The 19,315-nt window shown below is 43.1% G+C and overlaps 1 protein-coding gene across 2 annotated transcripts in view; it reads left to right on the plus strand.

Moving 5' to 3' along the window:
- The window catches only part of NETO1 (neuropilin and tolloid like 1), a 211,078-nt gene that overhangs the window by 129,988 nt on the left and 61,775 nt on the right, over positions 1–19,315 (plus strand). The window lies entirely within an intron of this gene.

Raw genomic sequence — 19,315 nt, forward strand, 5'->3', positions numbered from 1 at the left:
TGTGAGAACTTCCTGCTGTCTACCTTAAGGGGGCAACTTTACCTTAGCTCCCAGTGCTGGATCAGTCAATTAAATGATCCATATCTTTCTTCACTGGCTCATATTGTGCTGAGGAGGCATCTGACTGATCTGTCTAATCCTGGCTGGACAGCCTTGGATGTGATAAAGTTACCAGGGCCTGGAAGTAACACCTTTCCAAAATCCCTTCGAGCTAGTCAGCAATGAGAAGCCAGCCAATTAACCTTTCACCATTAAGATGCCTCACATACTTATCAAGGCATCTTAGCTTAAAATTCCTACTTGGCCATGCCATATGTGATTAGGGATGGTTTTGGTTACTAATGTGAACTTATTCACACTTTCTAAAACAACATGTAAACTGAAATGCAGCTATCTGTTGAAATTCACACTTCTCTGAATTTTGTGATGTGGTTCTCCAACAACAAAAAAGTATATATTATTAGAAAGTGTGCATAAAAATGTATATATTGATGAAAATAATATAAAATGCATTATATTATGGAAAAACTTTCCTGAAAAAAAATGTGTGTATTAGGAGAAACTTTCCCTAAAATGCCGACAATATTTTGTGTGAACTTTTTTTTATTGGCAAACTGATGGAGATATGTGGTGAACTGAATTTGAGATTGGAAAATGAGGAACTGAGAGAAAGCAAAATTGACAGATTTGTCCTATCTCTGTTTGTGATGATAATGGACAGCACAGCCAATGAGACCAAACAACAATTCCTCCACACTGGAAGAATCAGGGATAAGTAGTCAGAAAAAAAAGTGTTCCCCAGTGCCAACTGCGGGGAATTCCGTCCCCCCCCACTCATTCTGTGAAGGGTTACCAGCTTGTCCCACATTATTGAGTCTTGTGTGGAGTTGCCACTCTCAAGGACAAAAAGACCAGGAAGGAGAATTAACACCTTTTTGAAGTTCAGCTACTCTTCACTCCAAGTTGACTGATGGTCTTGCATTGTGATGCTGGATCATCCTTATGTTCTCCATCTGAAAGAAATAGGGTAAGTCCATTCCCACCCACAAGCTGCAGCCAAGGGCACTAACCTGCAGAGGAAAAATGCCTCAATCCTATTTTATTTGTCAGTGTCCATGCCTGCAATGTTGACATAAGATCATGATTTTTGATGTTGTTGGTAAAGAAGTCCATTTATTTAATAACACTCCAGGTACTAGAACAAATCAATAAACTTCTTTGTGAATTTTACCTTCAAGTTATGCAGTATTAAAATGTTTTGTTTCTTTCTGTTTACTTTTAGATACTTTTTAAAGATACTCTTTCTAATTGTAAAGATCTCTATATACTACCTTTACTCACAAATCCCAATACAAATGTAAGAGGTTATCAATAAGTTCCCATATTTAAATGAAATACTGTACTATCTTCTTATGCTTTCTATAGTTATTACAAGCCTAATTGGCACTTCAGTTCTTAAAATTTGCTATGGATTGGCAAATCAGTCTGTTTCCAGTTCATGTCCCTTTTGTATCATAAGACTATTCCATTCCGTTTCCACATTATTCTGCATATGAATCTACATTCCGATATGAACCGGCCCGTGCACTACGTTCTGCTACGAAGGCCCTCCTCCGGGTTCCAACTCACAGGGAGGCCCGGAGGGTGATGACAAGATCTAGGGCCTTCTCAGTGGTGGCCCCCGAACTATGGAACAGTCTCCCTGAGGAAGTACGCCTGGCACCGACTCTGCTTTCCTTCCGGCGCCAGGTCAAAACCTTCCTATTCTCTGAAGCATTTTAAGTTACATTGATCTAATTTTAATAATGTTTATTGTATTGTTGATTGTATTTTAATATTATTTTGTTATTCATTGTATTTTTATACTATTTTATGTTCACCGCCCAGAGAGCTATCGCTAGTCGGGCGGTATATAAATTTAATAAATAATAATAATAATAATAATAATAATGTCCCATCCAGAGCTGAAAGAATGAGGCTGGAGTGTGTGTGTAAGTAAATCTCGTTTTATTAGAGTAATGGATACATCAAAGGCATTGTGCTTCATAGGAAATCCTACGCTAACTCACTAGAGTCCCTAACTATACTCTAGACATGCTCTGCAGCGTGTGAAGGAAGTTGACTCAACGACCCCCCACTGGGAGCGGCAGGCTTATATAGGAAATGTTTTCGAACGTAATCTCTGACTCCTTCGTAATTCCTGTCTTTGCCCTGTCCGTTTCTCGCGGCGACGGGAACAAGGAGACAGGGGACGCGCATCCAACGGCTCATCTGAAGACACCTGCTCCTGAGCCACAGGCTCGAGGTCAGGGGGCGGTGCCACACTGGAATCCTCCTGGGAACTGCTTGGCAAGGGAGGAGCTGGCACTGTCTCTGAATCTTCCCCCCACAAGTCCTCTGCATCAACTGGGGGTGGTGCGCTCGGCTCCTCGGAAAGAGTGTTACTCGTGGGAACTGGCTGGAGAGCAGGCTGCCCCCCTCCCGCACGATCCTGCTCAGACACAACAATCCCCAACTCTGCTTCTTCTGGCTGCGGAGGCACCTGAAACTCATGCCTCCCCCCTTCCTGACCCTTCTGAGTTGGCTGCAGCGCAACATCATCCCCCCCTCCATGCTTTAACCCTTCCCACCCCTGAGGTCTAGGTTTCTCTGGATAAGCCTCATGGAATTCTCTCACCAAAGTCGGAGCGTGCACATTCTCCTCTGTTTCCCAGGAACGTTCAGTTGGATCGTACCCCTTCCAATGAATCCGGTACTAAAGACACCCTCGGTGTTTTCGCAAGTCCAAAATCTGTTCTACTTCATATTCCTCCTCCCCCTCTACCAACTACGGCGGTGCGGGCTCCACTCGTGGACGGTGAGGGTCGGGGGCAGCGTCCTTGGTCAACAATGCCCTGTGGAAGACTGGGTGCATCTTGAAGGTGGGCGGCAATTTTAGTCTGTAAGCCACGGGGTTAATCTGTGCCTCCACCTCAAAGGGCCCTACACGCCGATCCTGCAGTTTACGACACCGGCCAGGCATAGCTAGGAAACGTGTAGAGATCCAGACCTGGTCTCCCACTCATATGAGGTCCCCCTCTCTCCGATGCTGGTCAGCTGCGCGTTTGTAATCCGCTTTGGCCTGTTCTAGTTGCTCTTGGAGTAGCTGTTGCATAGCGTGAAGTTCCTGCAAGTAATCCTCAGCGGCTGGGACTGAGAGATTGTCTTTTGGGGCAGGGAAGGCTCGGGGGTGGTAGCCAAAATTGGCGAAGAAAGGAGTCTGTTGCGTGTGCGAATGCACAGCATAATTATAGGCAAATTCTGCTAAATTCAGGTAGGACATCCAGTTGTCCTGCTGATACCCCACAAAACAACGTAAATATTGTTGCAACACTGCGTTGACCCTCTCGGACTGCCCATCCGTTTGGGGATGATGGGCAGAAGACAGTCTCAGCTCACTTTGCAGCAACTTCCACAACGTTTGCCAAAAACGCGAGGTGAATTGTGTGCCCTGATCGGAAACCAGGCTGTCTGGCAGACCGTGCAGCCGATACACATTTTGCACATACAACTTGGCAGTGTCTTGAATGCTTGGGAGCCCTGTGCACGGAATGAAGTGAGCCATTTTTGAGAAGGCATCAATGACCACCAAAACTGTGGTTTTCCCCTGCGAAGGTGGAAGGTCTGTTATAAAATCCATAGTAATCATTCGCCAAGGTCCTCCGGGAGTAGGAAGGGGATCCAGTAGCCCCGGTGGCTTCCCAGTGGCATGTTTAGCCCTCATGCAAGTGGGGCAAGAACAAACGTAATGCTCTATGTCCTTCTTCACCTTGGGCCACCAGAACTCCCGAGTGACAGCTTGAATGGTCTTAAAAACCCCAAAGTGGCCTGCCGTGGGGGCGTCATGGCACTGACGTAGTACCCTCCCTCGCAGTTCTCCGGGGGGCACATAAACAGCTTCCTGATGGTGCAGTATGCCATCCTTCCATATAAGGTCCTTCTGTTCTGCCTGGGGTGACACGCCCTCTTCGACCCGCTGCTCCTGCACGAAAGGGTCCTGTCGTTGCACTTCACACACTTCAGCTTCCCAAGAATCTTGGCAGGCCCCTACTACTCCCCGCTCGGGAGGGATTATGTACTGTAACGGTCTCGGGGTGGGATCCCTCAGAAATTCTGGCTTCCTTGAGAGGGCATCAGCCCGCTTATTCTGTGTTTGGGAGATATAATGAATTTTGAAATGGAACCGTGCGAAGAACTGAGCCCAGCGCACTTGCCTCTGATTGAGTTTACGGGCGGTATGAAGACTCTCTAGATTACGATGGTCCGTGCGCACCTCAATTTCATGCTGCACCCCTTCCAGATGGCGTCTCCAGGCTTCAAAGGCATCTCTAATGGCTAATAGCTCCTTTCCCCACACAGTGTAGTTTTGTTCAGAGTCGGTTAACTTTCTGGAAAAGTAGGCACAAGGCATCAGTTCTCCCCCTTTCTGGGCCGGTTGCAAAAGAACCCCTCCGATCACGATGTCTGACGCATCCGTCTCTACCACAAAAGGGAGCGCCGGGTCGGCATTCTGTAGTATGGGTTCGGTAGCAAACCTTCGCTTCAGGCTCTCGAAAGCCTCTTGTGCAGCTTCTGTCCATTGGAAAGGTCCTGAGCCCTTCAGGCAATCCGTGAGCGGTGCGGTCTGATGGGAGTAGTTGACTATGAAACGATGGTAGTAATTCGCAAAGCCCAAGAAGCATTGCAAATCCTTCTTGGTCTTGGAGTGTTGCCACGTGAGTACACAACGAACTTTTTCTGGGTCCATTTCTACTCCTGCTGGAGAGATCCGATACCCCAGAAAGTCCAACGTGGTTAGGTCAAACCCACACTTTTCCAGCTTCGTGTAAAGACGGTGTTCCCGTAACTTCTGCAGCACTGCACGCACATGCGAGTCGTGTTCCTCGGGAGTATTTGAATAAATCAGGATATCATCCAAATACACTATCATAAAGCGGTCCACAAAGTCCCGAAAGATGTCATTCATAAAATTTTGGAAGACTCCAGGTGCTCCCGACAACCCGTATGGCATCACTAAATACTCAAACTGACCGTAACGGGTCTTAAACGCAGTCTTCCATTCATGACCTGCCTTAATCCTCACCAAGTTGTAAGCTCCTCTCAAGTCCAGTTTCGTGAAAATTTTGGCGGAACGCAACCTCTCCAACATTTCCCTAATGAGCGGCAGCGGGTAACTATTGGGGATAGTGAGCTGGTTTAGGGCTCGATAATCATTACAGGGATGGAGCTCCCCCCCTTTTTTCTTCACAAACAGCAGGGGTGCACCAGCTGGGGACTGTGAAGGGCTAATGAAGCCTTTCTTCAAATTGGCGTCCAGAAACTCCCTTAATGCTGCCAACTCTAGTTCAGATAGAGGGTAGATCCACCTGGTGGGGATGCATGCCCCAGGCACCAAATCAATGGCACAATCATAGGGCCGGTGAGGAGGGAGTTGCTCCACTTTCTTTTTATCAAAGACATCCCGAAAACTCCCATACTTGGTGGGCAAAGTTATCTCCCTTGGGGGAGGCGCCCCTGCCAACACCTGTGGCTCCTCTTCAGGCTGGCAATGTTGATGGCAGTACTTGGAGGTAAAAACCACCACAGCTTCATCCCAAAAGATTGTGGGGTTGTGCCTAACCAGCGAAGGCATACCCAACACCACCGGGAAACACGGCAAGGACACCACATAGAATGACAGGTCTTCCTGATGCCCAGGGACCTTCACTTCCACAGACTCAGTCACCCGAGTCACCCCCCCAGACTTCAGAGGCCAGCCATCTATAGTTTCCACTGTCAATGGCTGACTCAGTTCTCTTGTGGGAATAGCGTGGTGTAGCGCCAACTCTCGGTCTATGAAACAAGAGGATGCTCCGCTGTCGATCATAGCCTTGGCTGAGAAGCTCTCTCCTGAAGATAGGGTGATGCGAATGGGCAACAGAAGGGCCCCTTGGGAGGGAAGGGGTCATAATGGAGGCTCAGTGTTTGTAGCACCCCCCCAACTCTCTAGCCTCTACGAGAGCTGGGATGTGAAGTTTTCCGGCGGCTGGGATCTTCCGGTTTTGGCTGCACAATTTCTGGCGAGGTGTCCAGACTTTCTGCAATAGAGACGCAGTCCTTTCCTCCGGCGTCTTTCCCTCTCCTCCTCTGTCAGTTGCGGTCTAGCCCCCCCAATCTGCATGGGCTCCTCTCCCGAGACAGTAGGGGTGCCAGGATTGGGCACATGGCACGCACGGGGCAGCGGAGCAGCAAACTGACTCCGTGAAGGCTCCATTCTTCGCTCCAACTTTTTTTCTTCTATGTGGTTGTCTATCTGCAAACTCAGTTGAATCAAACCCCTCAGTGAGTCAGGGTGTGTGGAGCGCGCCAGTTCATCCAACACTTCTGGACTCAGTCCATTTCTGTAGAAGTACATCAAGGCTGGGTCATTGTACTCCGTCTCCTGAGACAAAACACGAAAAGCATTCGTGTATTGCCCTACAGACCCCCTTCCCTGTCTCAGGGTCCCTAACTGGCGGTCAACCATCTCCTTCCTCTGGGGGTCTCGGAACATGTCCCCCATCGCATTCTTGAAGGCATCAAACTGGCGCAATATCTGGTCATTGCGAATCAAATACGGGGTGGCCCATTTTGCTGCTTCCCCTTCCAATAAACTGATGATGAACGCCACCTTTGCGTCATCAGTTGGGAACTCAGCTGTGCGCACTTGAATGTACAATTCACATTGGGCTAGAAACATGGCAAACTGTTCACTCTGGTCCCCGTATCGCATGGGGAGCCCCACTGGAGACTTCACAGGGGCTGCCACCCCGGGGGGCACAGCCTGGACTTGGGCGACCAAGGCATGGAGATTCTGGTTATCCACTTGCAAGGCTTGCATTGCGGCTCTGAGGTTTTGGTTCTTGGCTTGTAGGGCTTGCGTAGTCACTCAGAGGTTCTGGATCTTGGCATACAAAGCTTCCATGGTGATAGGTACTCCCCCTCTTGCTCCGTTCTGGTCCATGTCATCCGCCATGGGAACAGGTTCGAGTAGGGATGGTGGTTGAGTCAATCTGTCCCGTCCAGAGCCGAAAGAATGAGGCTGCAGTGTGTGTGTAAGTAAATCTCGTTTTATTAGAGTAATGGATACATCAAAGGCATTGCGCTTCATCGGAAACCCTACGCTAACTCACTAGAGTCCCTAACTATACTCTAGACATGCTCTGCAGCGTGTGAAGGAAGTTGACTCAACAACCCCCCACTGGGAGCGGCAGGCTTATATAGGAAATGTTTTCGAACGTAATCTCTGACTCCTTCGTAATTCCTGTCTTTGCCCTGTCCGTTTCTCACGGCGACAGGAACAAGGAGACAGGGGACGCGCATCCAACGGCTCATCTGAAGACACCTGCTCCCGAGCCACAGGCTCGAGGTCAGGGGGCGGTGCCACACTGGAATCCTCCTGGGAACTGCTTGGCAAGGGAGGAGCTGGCACTGTCTCTGAAGCTTCCCCCCACAAGTCCTCTGCATCAACTGGGGGTGGTGCGCTCGGCTCCTCGGAAAGGGCGTTACTCGTGGGAACTGGCTGGAGAGCAGGCTGCCCCCCTCCCACACGATCCTGCTCAGACACAACAATCCCCAACTCTGCTTCTTCTGGCTGCGGAGGCGCCTGAAACTCATGCCTCCCCCCTTCCTGTCCCTTCTGAATTGGCTGCAGCGCAACACTACATTAAATTTTGTATTTAAACACATATTTATGTTTTGCCTAAAAACATGCATTTCTTATTGCATTTTCTATCTAAAGTACTTTTTGAAATTCATTCCAATATGCTTTTTGAGCTAAGAACTGTATCAAAAATTTCTGGAAGTGCAAAATCCAGTGGCTAACTCAGGGAGCAACTCTTACCCTTGATTCATGCTCCTGGAGGGCGTTAGGATTGGGGGGAGGTATCCTTCTGCCAGGCCCTGCTGGCAGGGGGAGGCTCTGGCACCTTGGAGGTCCCCACTGTGCATGCCAAAAGTGCAGGCAGTCATAAAGCTACCACTCATTATATTCTTGGTGGTAGTAGCCAGTTTAAGTTTCCCAGATGGGCTGTTAGGGCATGGTAGGAGTGGAATGGCAATTGCTCTGCCAGAACCTAAGTTCACCAATTGCCAAATGAGCAGTCCAGTCCAGGCTCCTTTGCTGTACCTGCCTGGAGTTCAGGGAACAAAACACTTGCTCCCTAACCTTCTGCCCTGACTGGCAGAAACTGGCAGGGCTTTGGATGTGGCAATGGCTCTAATAGTCCGATTATCTCACAGATAGGGTTAAGATTGCTCTGCCCATTTTGATCTGGACCTTAGTTTAGGAGATGTGGATCATATTGGAATTCACAAAAAACTCAATTCTTCAAGCATTCCTGAATTTGCTAGTGCCAGTTCTCTTTGCACCAATGGATAATATTACATTGCCTTAGATAGCAGGATGTGAGGAAGAACATTAATAGGACATAGACTTATATTAATACAGGGGTGGGGAACCTCTTTCAGCCTGAGGGCTGCAATCCCTTCTGGGCAACCTTTCAAGGGCCACATTTCAGTGGTGGGCAGGGCCAGAGGCAAAAGCAGGTGGAGCAATGAATGTAAATATTAGCTCTGTATAGTAGGGTAGCTTGCATGCACACATACCCTTTCTGTCCTCCATTTAGACAAGCAAGATGCATTATCAGAATTCAAGGACACATTCCAGCTAGGCAAAAGCACTTGGAGTATAGCCTGGGGATAGGGGGTGTGGTCTGGAGAGACTTCCAAGGGCCAAACTGAGAGGCCTGGAGGACCATATTTAGCCCCTGGGCCTGAGGTTCCCCATACCTATATTAATACATTATCATAGATTATCTGTATTCTAACAGTTTGCACCAGAAGAAAATATGTCTGCAAATAACCTTTCTTACTCCTTTTCCTTTTCTGTCCTCTCCTGGTGAAATATAGACTGTCCAAATACAGAATTTGCTAATAGGCAAAAAAAATTGCAGTTTAAGAACATACCTACAGCCCACAGCTATTTCTATCAAACTTTAAAAAGCAGGGAAATTGGGCAGCTATAGTGAATGCACCAGGGGAGCAGGAGACCTGTCCTCCTCTCTGAGATATTGTACTGCCCTACAAATTTGTCAAAATGCAAACACAATTTGGGTTGGTCTTTCACAGTCCAATCCACTTGCTGTGTAGCTTGCAAGAATTTGGTAACATGTGCCTCTGAGCATATGGTGAGTGGTGGCAACACCTGCCATCTCCAAAGATAGAGAATTATATTTGTGTATGTTTGTTGGTGTTCTTCTTACTTTGCTTCTTTCCTGTGTTACTAACGTTTCTACAGAGAATCTAAACTAGAAAACTTTATTTCCCTCATTATTCATCCTAGACATCTGTGTCAAAGTTATTTTTATTAATTTCAAAGCCTTTTTATTGGTCAGCGTCATATGATGGTGAAGACAGCATTTTTTGTGTTTCAAATTGGAGGTTATGTTCTATTTCTATTTTGGGTGCATTAACAGTGGAATCTGAAACTGCAGTTTGATGTAAAATCAGACTGATTACAATATGTTGCTACTTCAGCAATGACTCTAGCTGTTGGAAAAAAAGAGGATGCATGTCTTCAGCCTGCTATGTTTAAACCATTTCATTTAAGGCAAGGTGGGCACGGTGAATTAAAAACATAGAGCACACCTAGCATTTTGCTAGAATATATTTCACCTCACACTGTTTTATCTTGTGCAAATTGAGACACTCCTGAGGTCCACTGGAGACTGTTCTGCAGAAGTCAGTGGCATTATTCCACAATTTTGTTTGGAGTTTTTTAGTGTAAAGTTTGCCAAGTGTTGCTGTACTTCACATATTCACAGAAATAGAAAAAAAGAAAATAATTTCTTATAGGAAACTTCACTAAAATTGCAAAGGAAATCAGACATATTCAAAATGACCATCTGAACTATATCAACTGTCTTAATGTTGCTTCCTCCCTGCTAAAACAAGATCAGCACAGCACATGACTTCTTTCTGTTCTTTGGGCTGATTGCAGGTGTTGCCACCACTCTCACCATATGCTCAGAGGCACATGTTACCAAATTCTTGCAAGCTACACAGGAAGTGGATTGGACTGTGAAAGACCAAGGGGGTTGAGCTGAGCGCATGGAATCACTGTTGTTGCTTCTGTGGATGAAAGGGAGTGAGGTTAAAGATAAATGAAATGCAAAAAGAAAAGAAAAAGGAAAGACAGTGATGATTTCCTAAATGCAATACCATACCAACCACAACAAAATTCCTATGAGTAAGGCAGAAAACTCAGCATCCCACAACCAGAGTTCCTAATTAGAACTAAAAAAAATCCTGTCAGCCTGTCAGCCAAGGTCACAGAAATCCCCACGCAGCATAACCTGATCCAGGGGCTACAGTTAGTGCAGAATGCTGTGGCATGATTGCTGACATGAGTGAGATCCTATCAGCACATAATACCTCTGCTCTGAAATCTGCACTGGTTGCTGATTTGTTACCAGGCCAAGTTCAAGGTGTGCTTTGCATGTTACAGGTGACACACAGTACTTGTTCTGCTCTTGTAAGAAATCAGTCCTTTTGTGTGGCAGCACCTATGTTTTGGAACTCCCTGCCTATTGACATTTGGCAGACGCCTTCACTGTAGTCTTTTCAGCACCTGCTAAAAAAGTGTTTATTTAGCCTACCCAGGCATGTGGTTTTTATCTATTTTTAACTCATTGTTGATTTTATTATTTAACTGTTTTTAAATAATTGTGTTTAACTTTTTGCCAATAATTTTATTGTTTTAATTCTTGCTGTAAACTGCTTTGATTTTTTTACAGTAAACCACTGTATAAATGTTGTAAATAAAATACATACATAAATTTTAGAGTCACTGTGGCCCTTGGGTCTCTTTCCATTTTTAGGAACAAAGGAATATGTCTTATACCGACTCAGGCCATTTGGTGCCATCTAGCTGATTACATGGACTAGCATTGGCTCTCCAGGATTCCAGGCAATAATCTTTTCCAGAAATTGAATTTTGGACCTCTGCATGCAAAGCATATGTGCTACCACTGAGCTACAACCCTTCCCATGTTTGAAAAAGTATATTTTAAAATTGTTCTTTTCAATTCATTAATGAATGCACAGCATACCTAGTGCAGATACACAACATTCATTTAAAGCACATTCAACACACATTTGAAGCACATCACACGACAGAATCATGGGAACTGTAGTTTGTTAAGGGTGATGGGAACTATAACTGTGAGGGAGAAACTACACTTCCCAGGATTCTTTAGGGGAAGTAATGTGCTTTAAATGCAAGTTGGATGTGTTTTAAACGTGTTGTGTGGATCTACTGAATAAACTGTGTCTACTTTCTTTTTACATGTAAATCATTAATATTTTTTTCAAAATGGAAATGAACTATAAAGTTTGCTGGGTGACCATGGCCTACTCACCATCTCTCAGCCTATCTGCCCCTCAGGATGAAAACAACATGGGTGAACCATGACCACCCCAAGGAAGAAGGGCACACTTAAAATGTAGAGATAGTAATACTGTACAATGTGATGTTCCTATATATATGTATATATGGTAAGTGTTGTTGTTTTAGAAGATACATGGTAAGTGGAGTGAAAGAGGAGGGGGAGTGAATGGGCAGTAGAATGCGAGATGATTGGCTGAGTGTTTAAAATGGCTGAACGTATAAAAGGAAGAGTGAGAGTGGAATCTGGGGCGGGAGAAGAGAAAGAGTGGATTGCTTGGTGGGGTTTGAGAGAGTTGTTTGCCAAGAGAGAGTGAAGAAGGAGGGGGGTGGAGTTCGGATTAGTATTGAGTAAAACCATATGCTTATGTGCCTTAAGAAGAAATCTTGTTAATCTTGTTAGCTTTGTTATCTTTAATAAATACTTAATTTGGTTTACCAAAGGCCTGATCCTTGGCTGGGGTTTCACAGACCAGAAGGGAGGGTAAGGTAATGACCAAGGCTGAAGGGGAACTGTAACAAATGGTGGCAGCGGTGAAGAGAATAACAATACCAGTATTCAGAGTCTCTGGGAATACTAGTATTGGGACGTTACTGGTGGTTGCCTAGCAGGGGGATCTGTTGAGATCTGTGCTAGAGCGGATAGGTAAACCATAAGAGAGTGCGGTCCGGACTGGTGGAGTCCCTGATGGTGCCTAGAGACAGGCAGTAACCACGCGCAGGTAAGAACCTGACAGGGAGAGCCAGGGAAGGACGCCTCACATACAACCATAGTGTAAAATCAGATACTTATTGGGACATAATATGAAGAAATATTTATATAAGCATGACTATCAAATATGTTTATTATTTACACAACCTGTAAAGTATTTATTGTGCAATTCTACATTTGTTTACTCAGAAGCAAGTCCCAATGTATTCAATGGGGCTAACTCAAACAGGAAGCGTGCACAGAACTGCAACCTTAAGTGATAAGGATCTTCATCCACCCAACCCAAAATCCAGAACCATGCCACTTTAAGCTGTTTTGCAACTGTTTATACTTTTTTATGGTTATTGGATTTTAAAGGGATTTATTTCTTATTGGAGCTGCCTTGGTTTCCTGTCTGCAATCCTACCTCACAGAGTTGTTGGAAAGGCTCCATATACACACAGTCACTGGTGATGTAAAAATATAAACACCTCATATAATAGTTTATTGTCAAAACCAATTGATTATTACAGATCCTTTTCTGAAAAAAATAAAATCAGTATTAGTTTCCAACATAATAAAAGCAGTGATACCAAAGTAAGCCCTGCCTAATTGCTTTAAAAATAGGATTGGAGGGGGAAAGAAAGATTTACAACACAAACACAATTCTTTACTATGTTCACTCAAAAGTCCCATCAGTTTACAGTAAAATCCTAACTTCTCAAAAGTAAGTCCTATTAAATTCAATGGAGTTTACTCCAGGTATGTGGGATTAGCATTACAGCTTTACTCCCTGAAAAGCAAGTATTGGATTAAAGCTTCATATTAGGGTTTTCAATATACTGCCCTCTTCAACAGCCCAGGAAAATTTAAATTTGTTTGACTCCTGCAGGCAAGAGAGAGAAAGACTGAAAGCTATATATTTACTGAATTTATGAGATTTTCAGATAAGCAGAAAAAAACATATTTTCAGACTTGCAAAATGTTCTACCTGCTGCCTTGACAATCACAACCTTGACTTCACTTATTGGCTACAAACCTGAAAGGGTGGGATTAGAGCAGCCTGCTATGAGCTTCATTTAACTGAAGTTGTGGGGAGGGCTGACGTTTTAGTGTATATCTCATGAACTAGATCACCTAGAAAGTTAATTTTTTTTTTAAAAAATGAAGCTGAGTGTCCAGAGATTAAGGTGACTCACCTAGAGAGCACCCCAAAAATCTGGAGTCTCTGGATGAAAACCAGAGAGCTGGCAAGCCTATTGAACTCTGTGATTGTCATGACACATTGTATTGTTGTTATATTGTTACAAGCCTGCTTAGCAATGGCTGCTAAGTGACAGATTTTAAGAGGAGAATGTATTAGATGGGGCCTGGATCAGGTAAGTTCATTCTGATAGAATGGATGGGTGACAACATGCTCTGAGTGGCTAGAGGTTCCAGTCAGGTTAGGAGTTAACTGTCAGTGAGGGAGTTAATTAGGTTTCGATAGCAGTGAGGAGAGTGAGTTGGTGGTGGTCAGTTATAGTAGTTGGTAGGGAAGCTGGGAGTCATAAAGATAGGGATCTGGATGATGAGGGCAGTTTGAGAAAAAAGACCAGAGACCATATGCATGTGATTGGAGTTGATGGTATTAGTGTCAGGGCCAGAACTCTCGGCTCTGTATTATCAGCGGTAGGCAGCCACCATCTTAGTTCTGCAAAATTCAATGTTTCATGTGGTATTCACATGTTAGGCATAGCATTTATTCATTTATTTATTTAAAATATTTCTATCCCACCCTTCTACCCTATAATAGGGCACTCAGGGTGGCTTACAAAAATAAAATCAAACATGTACATAATAAAATTGTAAACAGTAAAATCACAAATACATTAAAATAAATTAAAATATATAATATACAATTAAAATACATAAAATACTATATATATACATACATATATGCATGCACACTCATATATATATAGGGGGTGGTACTCTATTCCCCTTACCCTCCCTAGAGGGTCCTAGTTCCTTTGAGGTCCTCTCCTTACCCCTCTGATAGTATTTTTTCTTCCCCCTGTCTTCTGGCTTAATTCACCCCCTCTAGTCCCCTTCTTTACTTTAGAGGTTTCTAGTCCCTTTGAGGTCTTCCCCTTCATATATATCTGTTTTTCCCCTCTTCTTCCCCCTTCCCTGGTCTCCTGGCTTAATTCACCCCTTCTATCTCCCTTACCTTCCCCAGACAGAGTTTCTAGTCCCTTTGAGGACCTCTGCCTATACCTATCTGCGATGCTGCCATTTCCTTTACATTCCTTTCTGTTATAAGGTGCTCTTAACAACAACAATTTTAGGGAATTTAAGATGGCAGACAGCTACTGTTGACTGTTAAGAGCAGAGAGGCAGCTCAGTTCCAAAAGTAGGATGGAAGTGCTTATTAGGAGGCAGTGACGGGTGGGAGCAGTAAATGGGTATTGTGCTGCCCTTTCCAACCTACTGTGTGAGCCCAGGTAGAGCACACTACCATGTGCCATAAGAGTCTAAGATGCCTCTGGTAGTTGAAATAATGCATCTAGAAGATCCAGAGCTGTTTTAACTGGGTAAACAACTTGGGGTCCTTCTAGGAGGAAGGGTGGGATATACATTTAATAATAAATCATAATAAAAATAAACAGCACATGAACTTAAGTGGCTGAATTCTGGCATGAATTACATAGTTTTAAATTAGGGCTTCTAGGCAAGGAAAAAAATGTAGCGAGTGCAGATTCAGGGAGTGACTTTAACCAGAGAGGGAGTACCTTTACACATTAGCTTCTGGAGATTCCTGAGAGTATGGTAGGCTTTATCATGGAGGAATTATTAAAGTTCTATATTATGATAATCCCTCCATGTTCTATTTCATGGCCCTTGTGGCTGCCCAAAAGCCTGGCTTTGCATCAGATATGCTTTCCTTCCCCAACCCCAATATTAATGGTAGTGGGGAAAATTTGCTCACCACGTAAATCATGTGTATGACAGGAATCTTATATGCAACCAAGAACATATTTTAAAGAGAGATGAAATACCTGGGGATGTTTGTTTCATATATCAATATGGAAATAATATATAAGAGGAAGCAGAACTTCTGCATAAAGTTTCAGTATCCTGTTGTGTGAAGTCACTAGTTAGAATACAGTAGGGCCCCGTTTTATGGTGCTTCGCTTTAGGGCGCTTCGCTAATGCGGCAGTCTCAATTAGACGCAATTAGACTAAAGCCCCATTCATATGGCACTTGTTCCGCTTTTATGGTGGTTTTTGGGCATCACACGCCATTCTATTCAATGTGTTCTGCTTTTCAGCGGTTTTTGTTTTTCGGCGGGGGTCTGGAACGTAACCCGCCATATGAGTGGGGCCCTACTGTAATCAAGGACACCTCTAGAAAACCTGGTTATTGAGCATTTGCCCTAATTTGCTTTCTCAGAGGTTCTGTGACTTCTCATGAAATCATCATCATCATCATCATCATCTCAGTGCAGTGACAACCAGGATGATGATTTTGGACAGGATATCTTTTTCCTAGATTTTTTACATTTTCTGTTTTGCATAGTTAAGAACCACCCACCTCCCTAATTCCATGATCAAAAGATTTACTGTTGTGAGATCATCTGTGCAATCCCTCCCATAGGGAAGACACGAAGTCTACATGCATGTTTCTGAGCAATTTCTACCCATAACCCATACAAGCCTCTGCATGGCCTGTGGACAATCTGCTACTACTCTGAGGACAGAGCATGGCCTATGTTACCAAAGTTATCTTAAATAGAATATGAAACTAGAAAGTGAGGTTAAAATTGTAAAATTAATGGTTGTTGCCTTAAACTGAACTGAACTCTTTTATTGGTAAGAGGTCTGAAATGTGTATACCAAACATGCACAATTTAAATGCAGATGTGTTATGTGTTCATGTGGAATGTCTACAATAAAGGGAAGGGAACAGACCTATGTCTGAGCACTAGACAGCAAACCTGACACAGCCATCTCTACTAGTCCTCTTTCTAGCTCTACAGTGTTTTTAAAAATTATTCATAACTCTGTGTGTGCATGCACATGCCTGCACACACTTAATGGAAAATAAACAATTGTGGATTTTATGGGTTTGTGGCAAATGCATGAAAGAGACAAATGACAAAATGGTTAGGATTTTTCTCTACAGCACAACTTTTGTTACAAAATAATTCAGAAGAATGAAAAAATATTTAACAGATTGCGAATAATACTGCTAGAAATCTTGAGTCAATTGTTCTTCATTAGTGATATGTGAAATGCAAAATAAATACTGCTGCATTTATTGTAATGCTTTGGAGGCTAAAAAGTTGTGGATTAAAGCAAAGTGTTCCATTTTTACAGAGCAACACCAGTAAGAGCTTATGTTGCTTTTCCAAAAGCTAGCTAGATTGTTCAAGAGTAGGATACCGTTAACACCAGTTTGTTTCCAACATAATCCTCTCTGTCATGCTTACTAGTGTTTCTCCAGCAGCCATGGGGTAAAAGCTTAGTCTAGTGACTTGAGACTAAGGTTGCAAGTCAGGAGCTCTGGGTAATAAAGCATACCTCATTTGTAGCTGTGCTGCGCTTGTTATTAATTCATTAGTAACTTATTTTTTTCCCTAGACTGCGATTAAATACACTTTGTGAATTGTCATTACAAAGTGAAGTTAGACAAACATAAATGAAACTTTTAGATAAATTCATTAGGGAAAACAATCTGTTTATCTGCGATAGTGATAAGTTAATCAAATTAGGTACTAAACTGTTTTTTAGAAGAGCATAGTAGAAATGCAGTAGAAATCTGAAGAACAAAATGTCCCCAAACTTAAATCAAGTAATTAAACTACACAAAATAAAACGATAAATTTGAAAACAAAAATAGATTTGATTATGATAGTTCATTTTATTCCTCAGACTGTTGAGTCATTGGGTAGGGTGTTCTTCTTAACTCCATGGCCATGGATTCCCTACCCATGAGGGAGCATCTCCCTTTTTGGAAAGAGCTGTAGGTAGAGCACATGCTTTGCATACAGTAGGATACCAGTCCCTGGGATCTCCCGGTCAGGCTGGGAAAGATTTGGGATTTGAAACCTTGAAAACCCTCTGCCAATCCATGCAGACAATACTGACCTCGATGGACCAGCCGTTTGACTCTGTATAGGTCATATCCATAAGAACATAAGAGCCTGCTGGATCAGGTGAATAGCCCATCCAGTCCTATTCATTTGTCTTTCTGTTTTCCTGCTTATACAAGGATCATCTCACAGGCACATTGTGCTTGACATAAAGGCAATAGATTGTTTTTGTAAAATGGCTATCATAATTCAGTTTCTGATAGAATGAAGAACTGCTTACGTTTTGAATCTATTGTGCAAACTGTCAATGGGTATAGCTTAGTTTACTTTGTGAGAAGGCAATTTGAATTAATCATTAGCGCTGTGCTACAGAACATACTGCATTGAAGTCAGCTGGAAAAGTTCCAGCTCGCTCTGCAGGACCCAGTGTAGGGCAGTGGAGAATGTGTGCTGAGGTTAGACAAGGGACACAAAGTTCTGATTCTTTCATAGCTAACTGCAATGGGAGCTCTTGGACAAAATTGCTACTCTTCTAGCTATGACTAGGTAATTGTGGATGAAATTCTAGAGAGAACGTATGGAGTGAAGAAAAAGTGAAAAGTATGTTAGGTCTATCTCCTTCTCTCTCATCTCCCCTCTTCTTTCCCCTCAGCCCAACCTCCCAGCTGCTTCTACATTTCCTTTAATTGATATATTCTTAATTGTTCCTGAGCATAGCGAAGAAGGAAGAAAGCTATAGCTCCTCAAAACTTTCTGTAGCCTTTAGGCAGAAGTGCAGCTGTCTGTACTCTTGTCAGATTTGGCTCAGAATGTTTAGAACTTATTTTATACAAAGATTGTTTTTAAAACAGTTTTGCCATGTGAAAGAGTTTGCCATATGAAACTCTGCTGACAGTAGTTCTGTTGACATAAATGATGCTTTTGGGGGGGAAAGTGCTATGACAACTAAAGCCTTTCTATCCAATCCTAAATATATTTATGTGGATGTCTCCTGCATTTCATGGGAACATCCTTGCAAATTATCAGGATCATAGAAGCAGGATATGGTATCTATATATCATAGAAGCAAATGGTCAGATCTACTGATTGAGAGTTTTCCAGTACAACACCTACCAAAATTTGTAGACTGATGGACACTTCAATACAAATCTTTATATATATATATATATATATATATATATATATATACACAGTGTCCTGGTTATTCTGGTTCCATGTACATGCTTATATATATATATATAAAAGTAAACCTATAGTATACGTATGTGAAATTCTTCTTAACTGTTACATCAAATTCTACCCATAGTTTATTTTAAAATAAAATTATATGTGTTGGGGGAGATTCCGATCTTGAATGTGTATAAATCTTATACATTGTATAGATGATTGTTTTGGAATTTTATTTATTTATTTAAAGATTTTTTAGCATACTCTTTAGTAAAAAAAGGTACTCAGAGCAGGTTACAGATTTTTTGAAAGTCAGTCTCTGTACACTCAGCCTTGCAATCTAAAAATGTATGACGCAAAATGAAAATGTATTGGTAGTGAGGAGGAAATATGTAAGCACAGATGCTAGCACTTAGTTACAGTACAAGTTTTTCTAATGACCTCTGGGATGCAAACAGTTCACAAAGTAGAAACAGTTAGGTTGCTTGTCTCTCAAATGCATAAATGTAGTGGCTTTGCATCTCTTCTCTTTCCCCCTCTACTACAGTCTGATGGGTTGCCTGAAACTTGGCTTTAGAAATTATAGGACATATGAATTTGATTAAAATAGATGGGTTTGCTGAAGAATATCACTTCTGTGCTTAAAGAACTGCACTAGTTCAAGGTTTTGGTGTTTACCTTCAAGCCCTTTACAGTTTGGCCCTGGGTACCTGAAGGAATGTCTGTTCTCACATCAAACTGCTTGTGTGTGAGATCATCAAACTGAGCTCTTCTCCAGATGCTTCACCTTCTGAGGTGAGATGGGTGGTAACAGGAGAGAAGGCATTTTTGTTGTGGTGCCCCATTTGTGGAATTTTCTCAATAGAGGTTTGACTG

This window comes from Rhineura floridana, chromosome 1, assembly GCF_030035675.1.
Source record: "Rhineura floridana isolate rRhiFlo1 chromosome 1, rRhiFlo1.hap2, whole genome shotgun sequence".
Classification (NCBI taxonomy): Eukaryota; Metazoa; Chordata; class Lepidosauria; order Squamata; family Rhineuridae; genus Rhineura; species Rhineura floridana.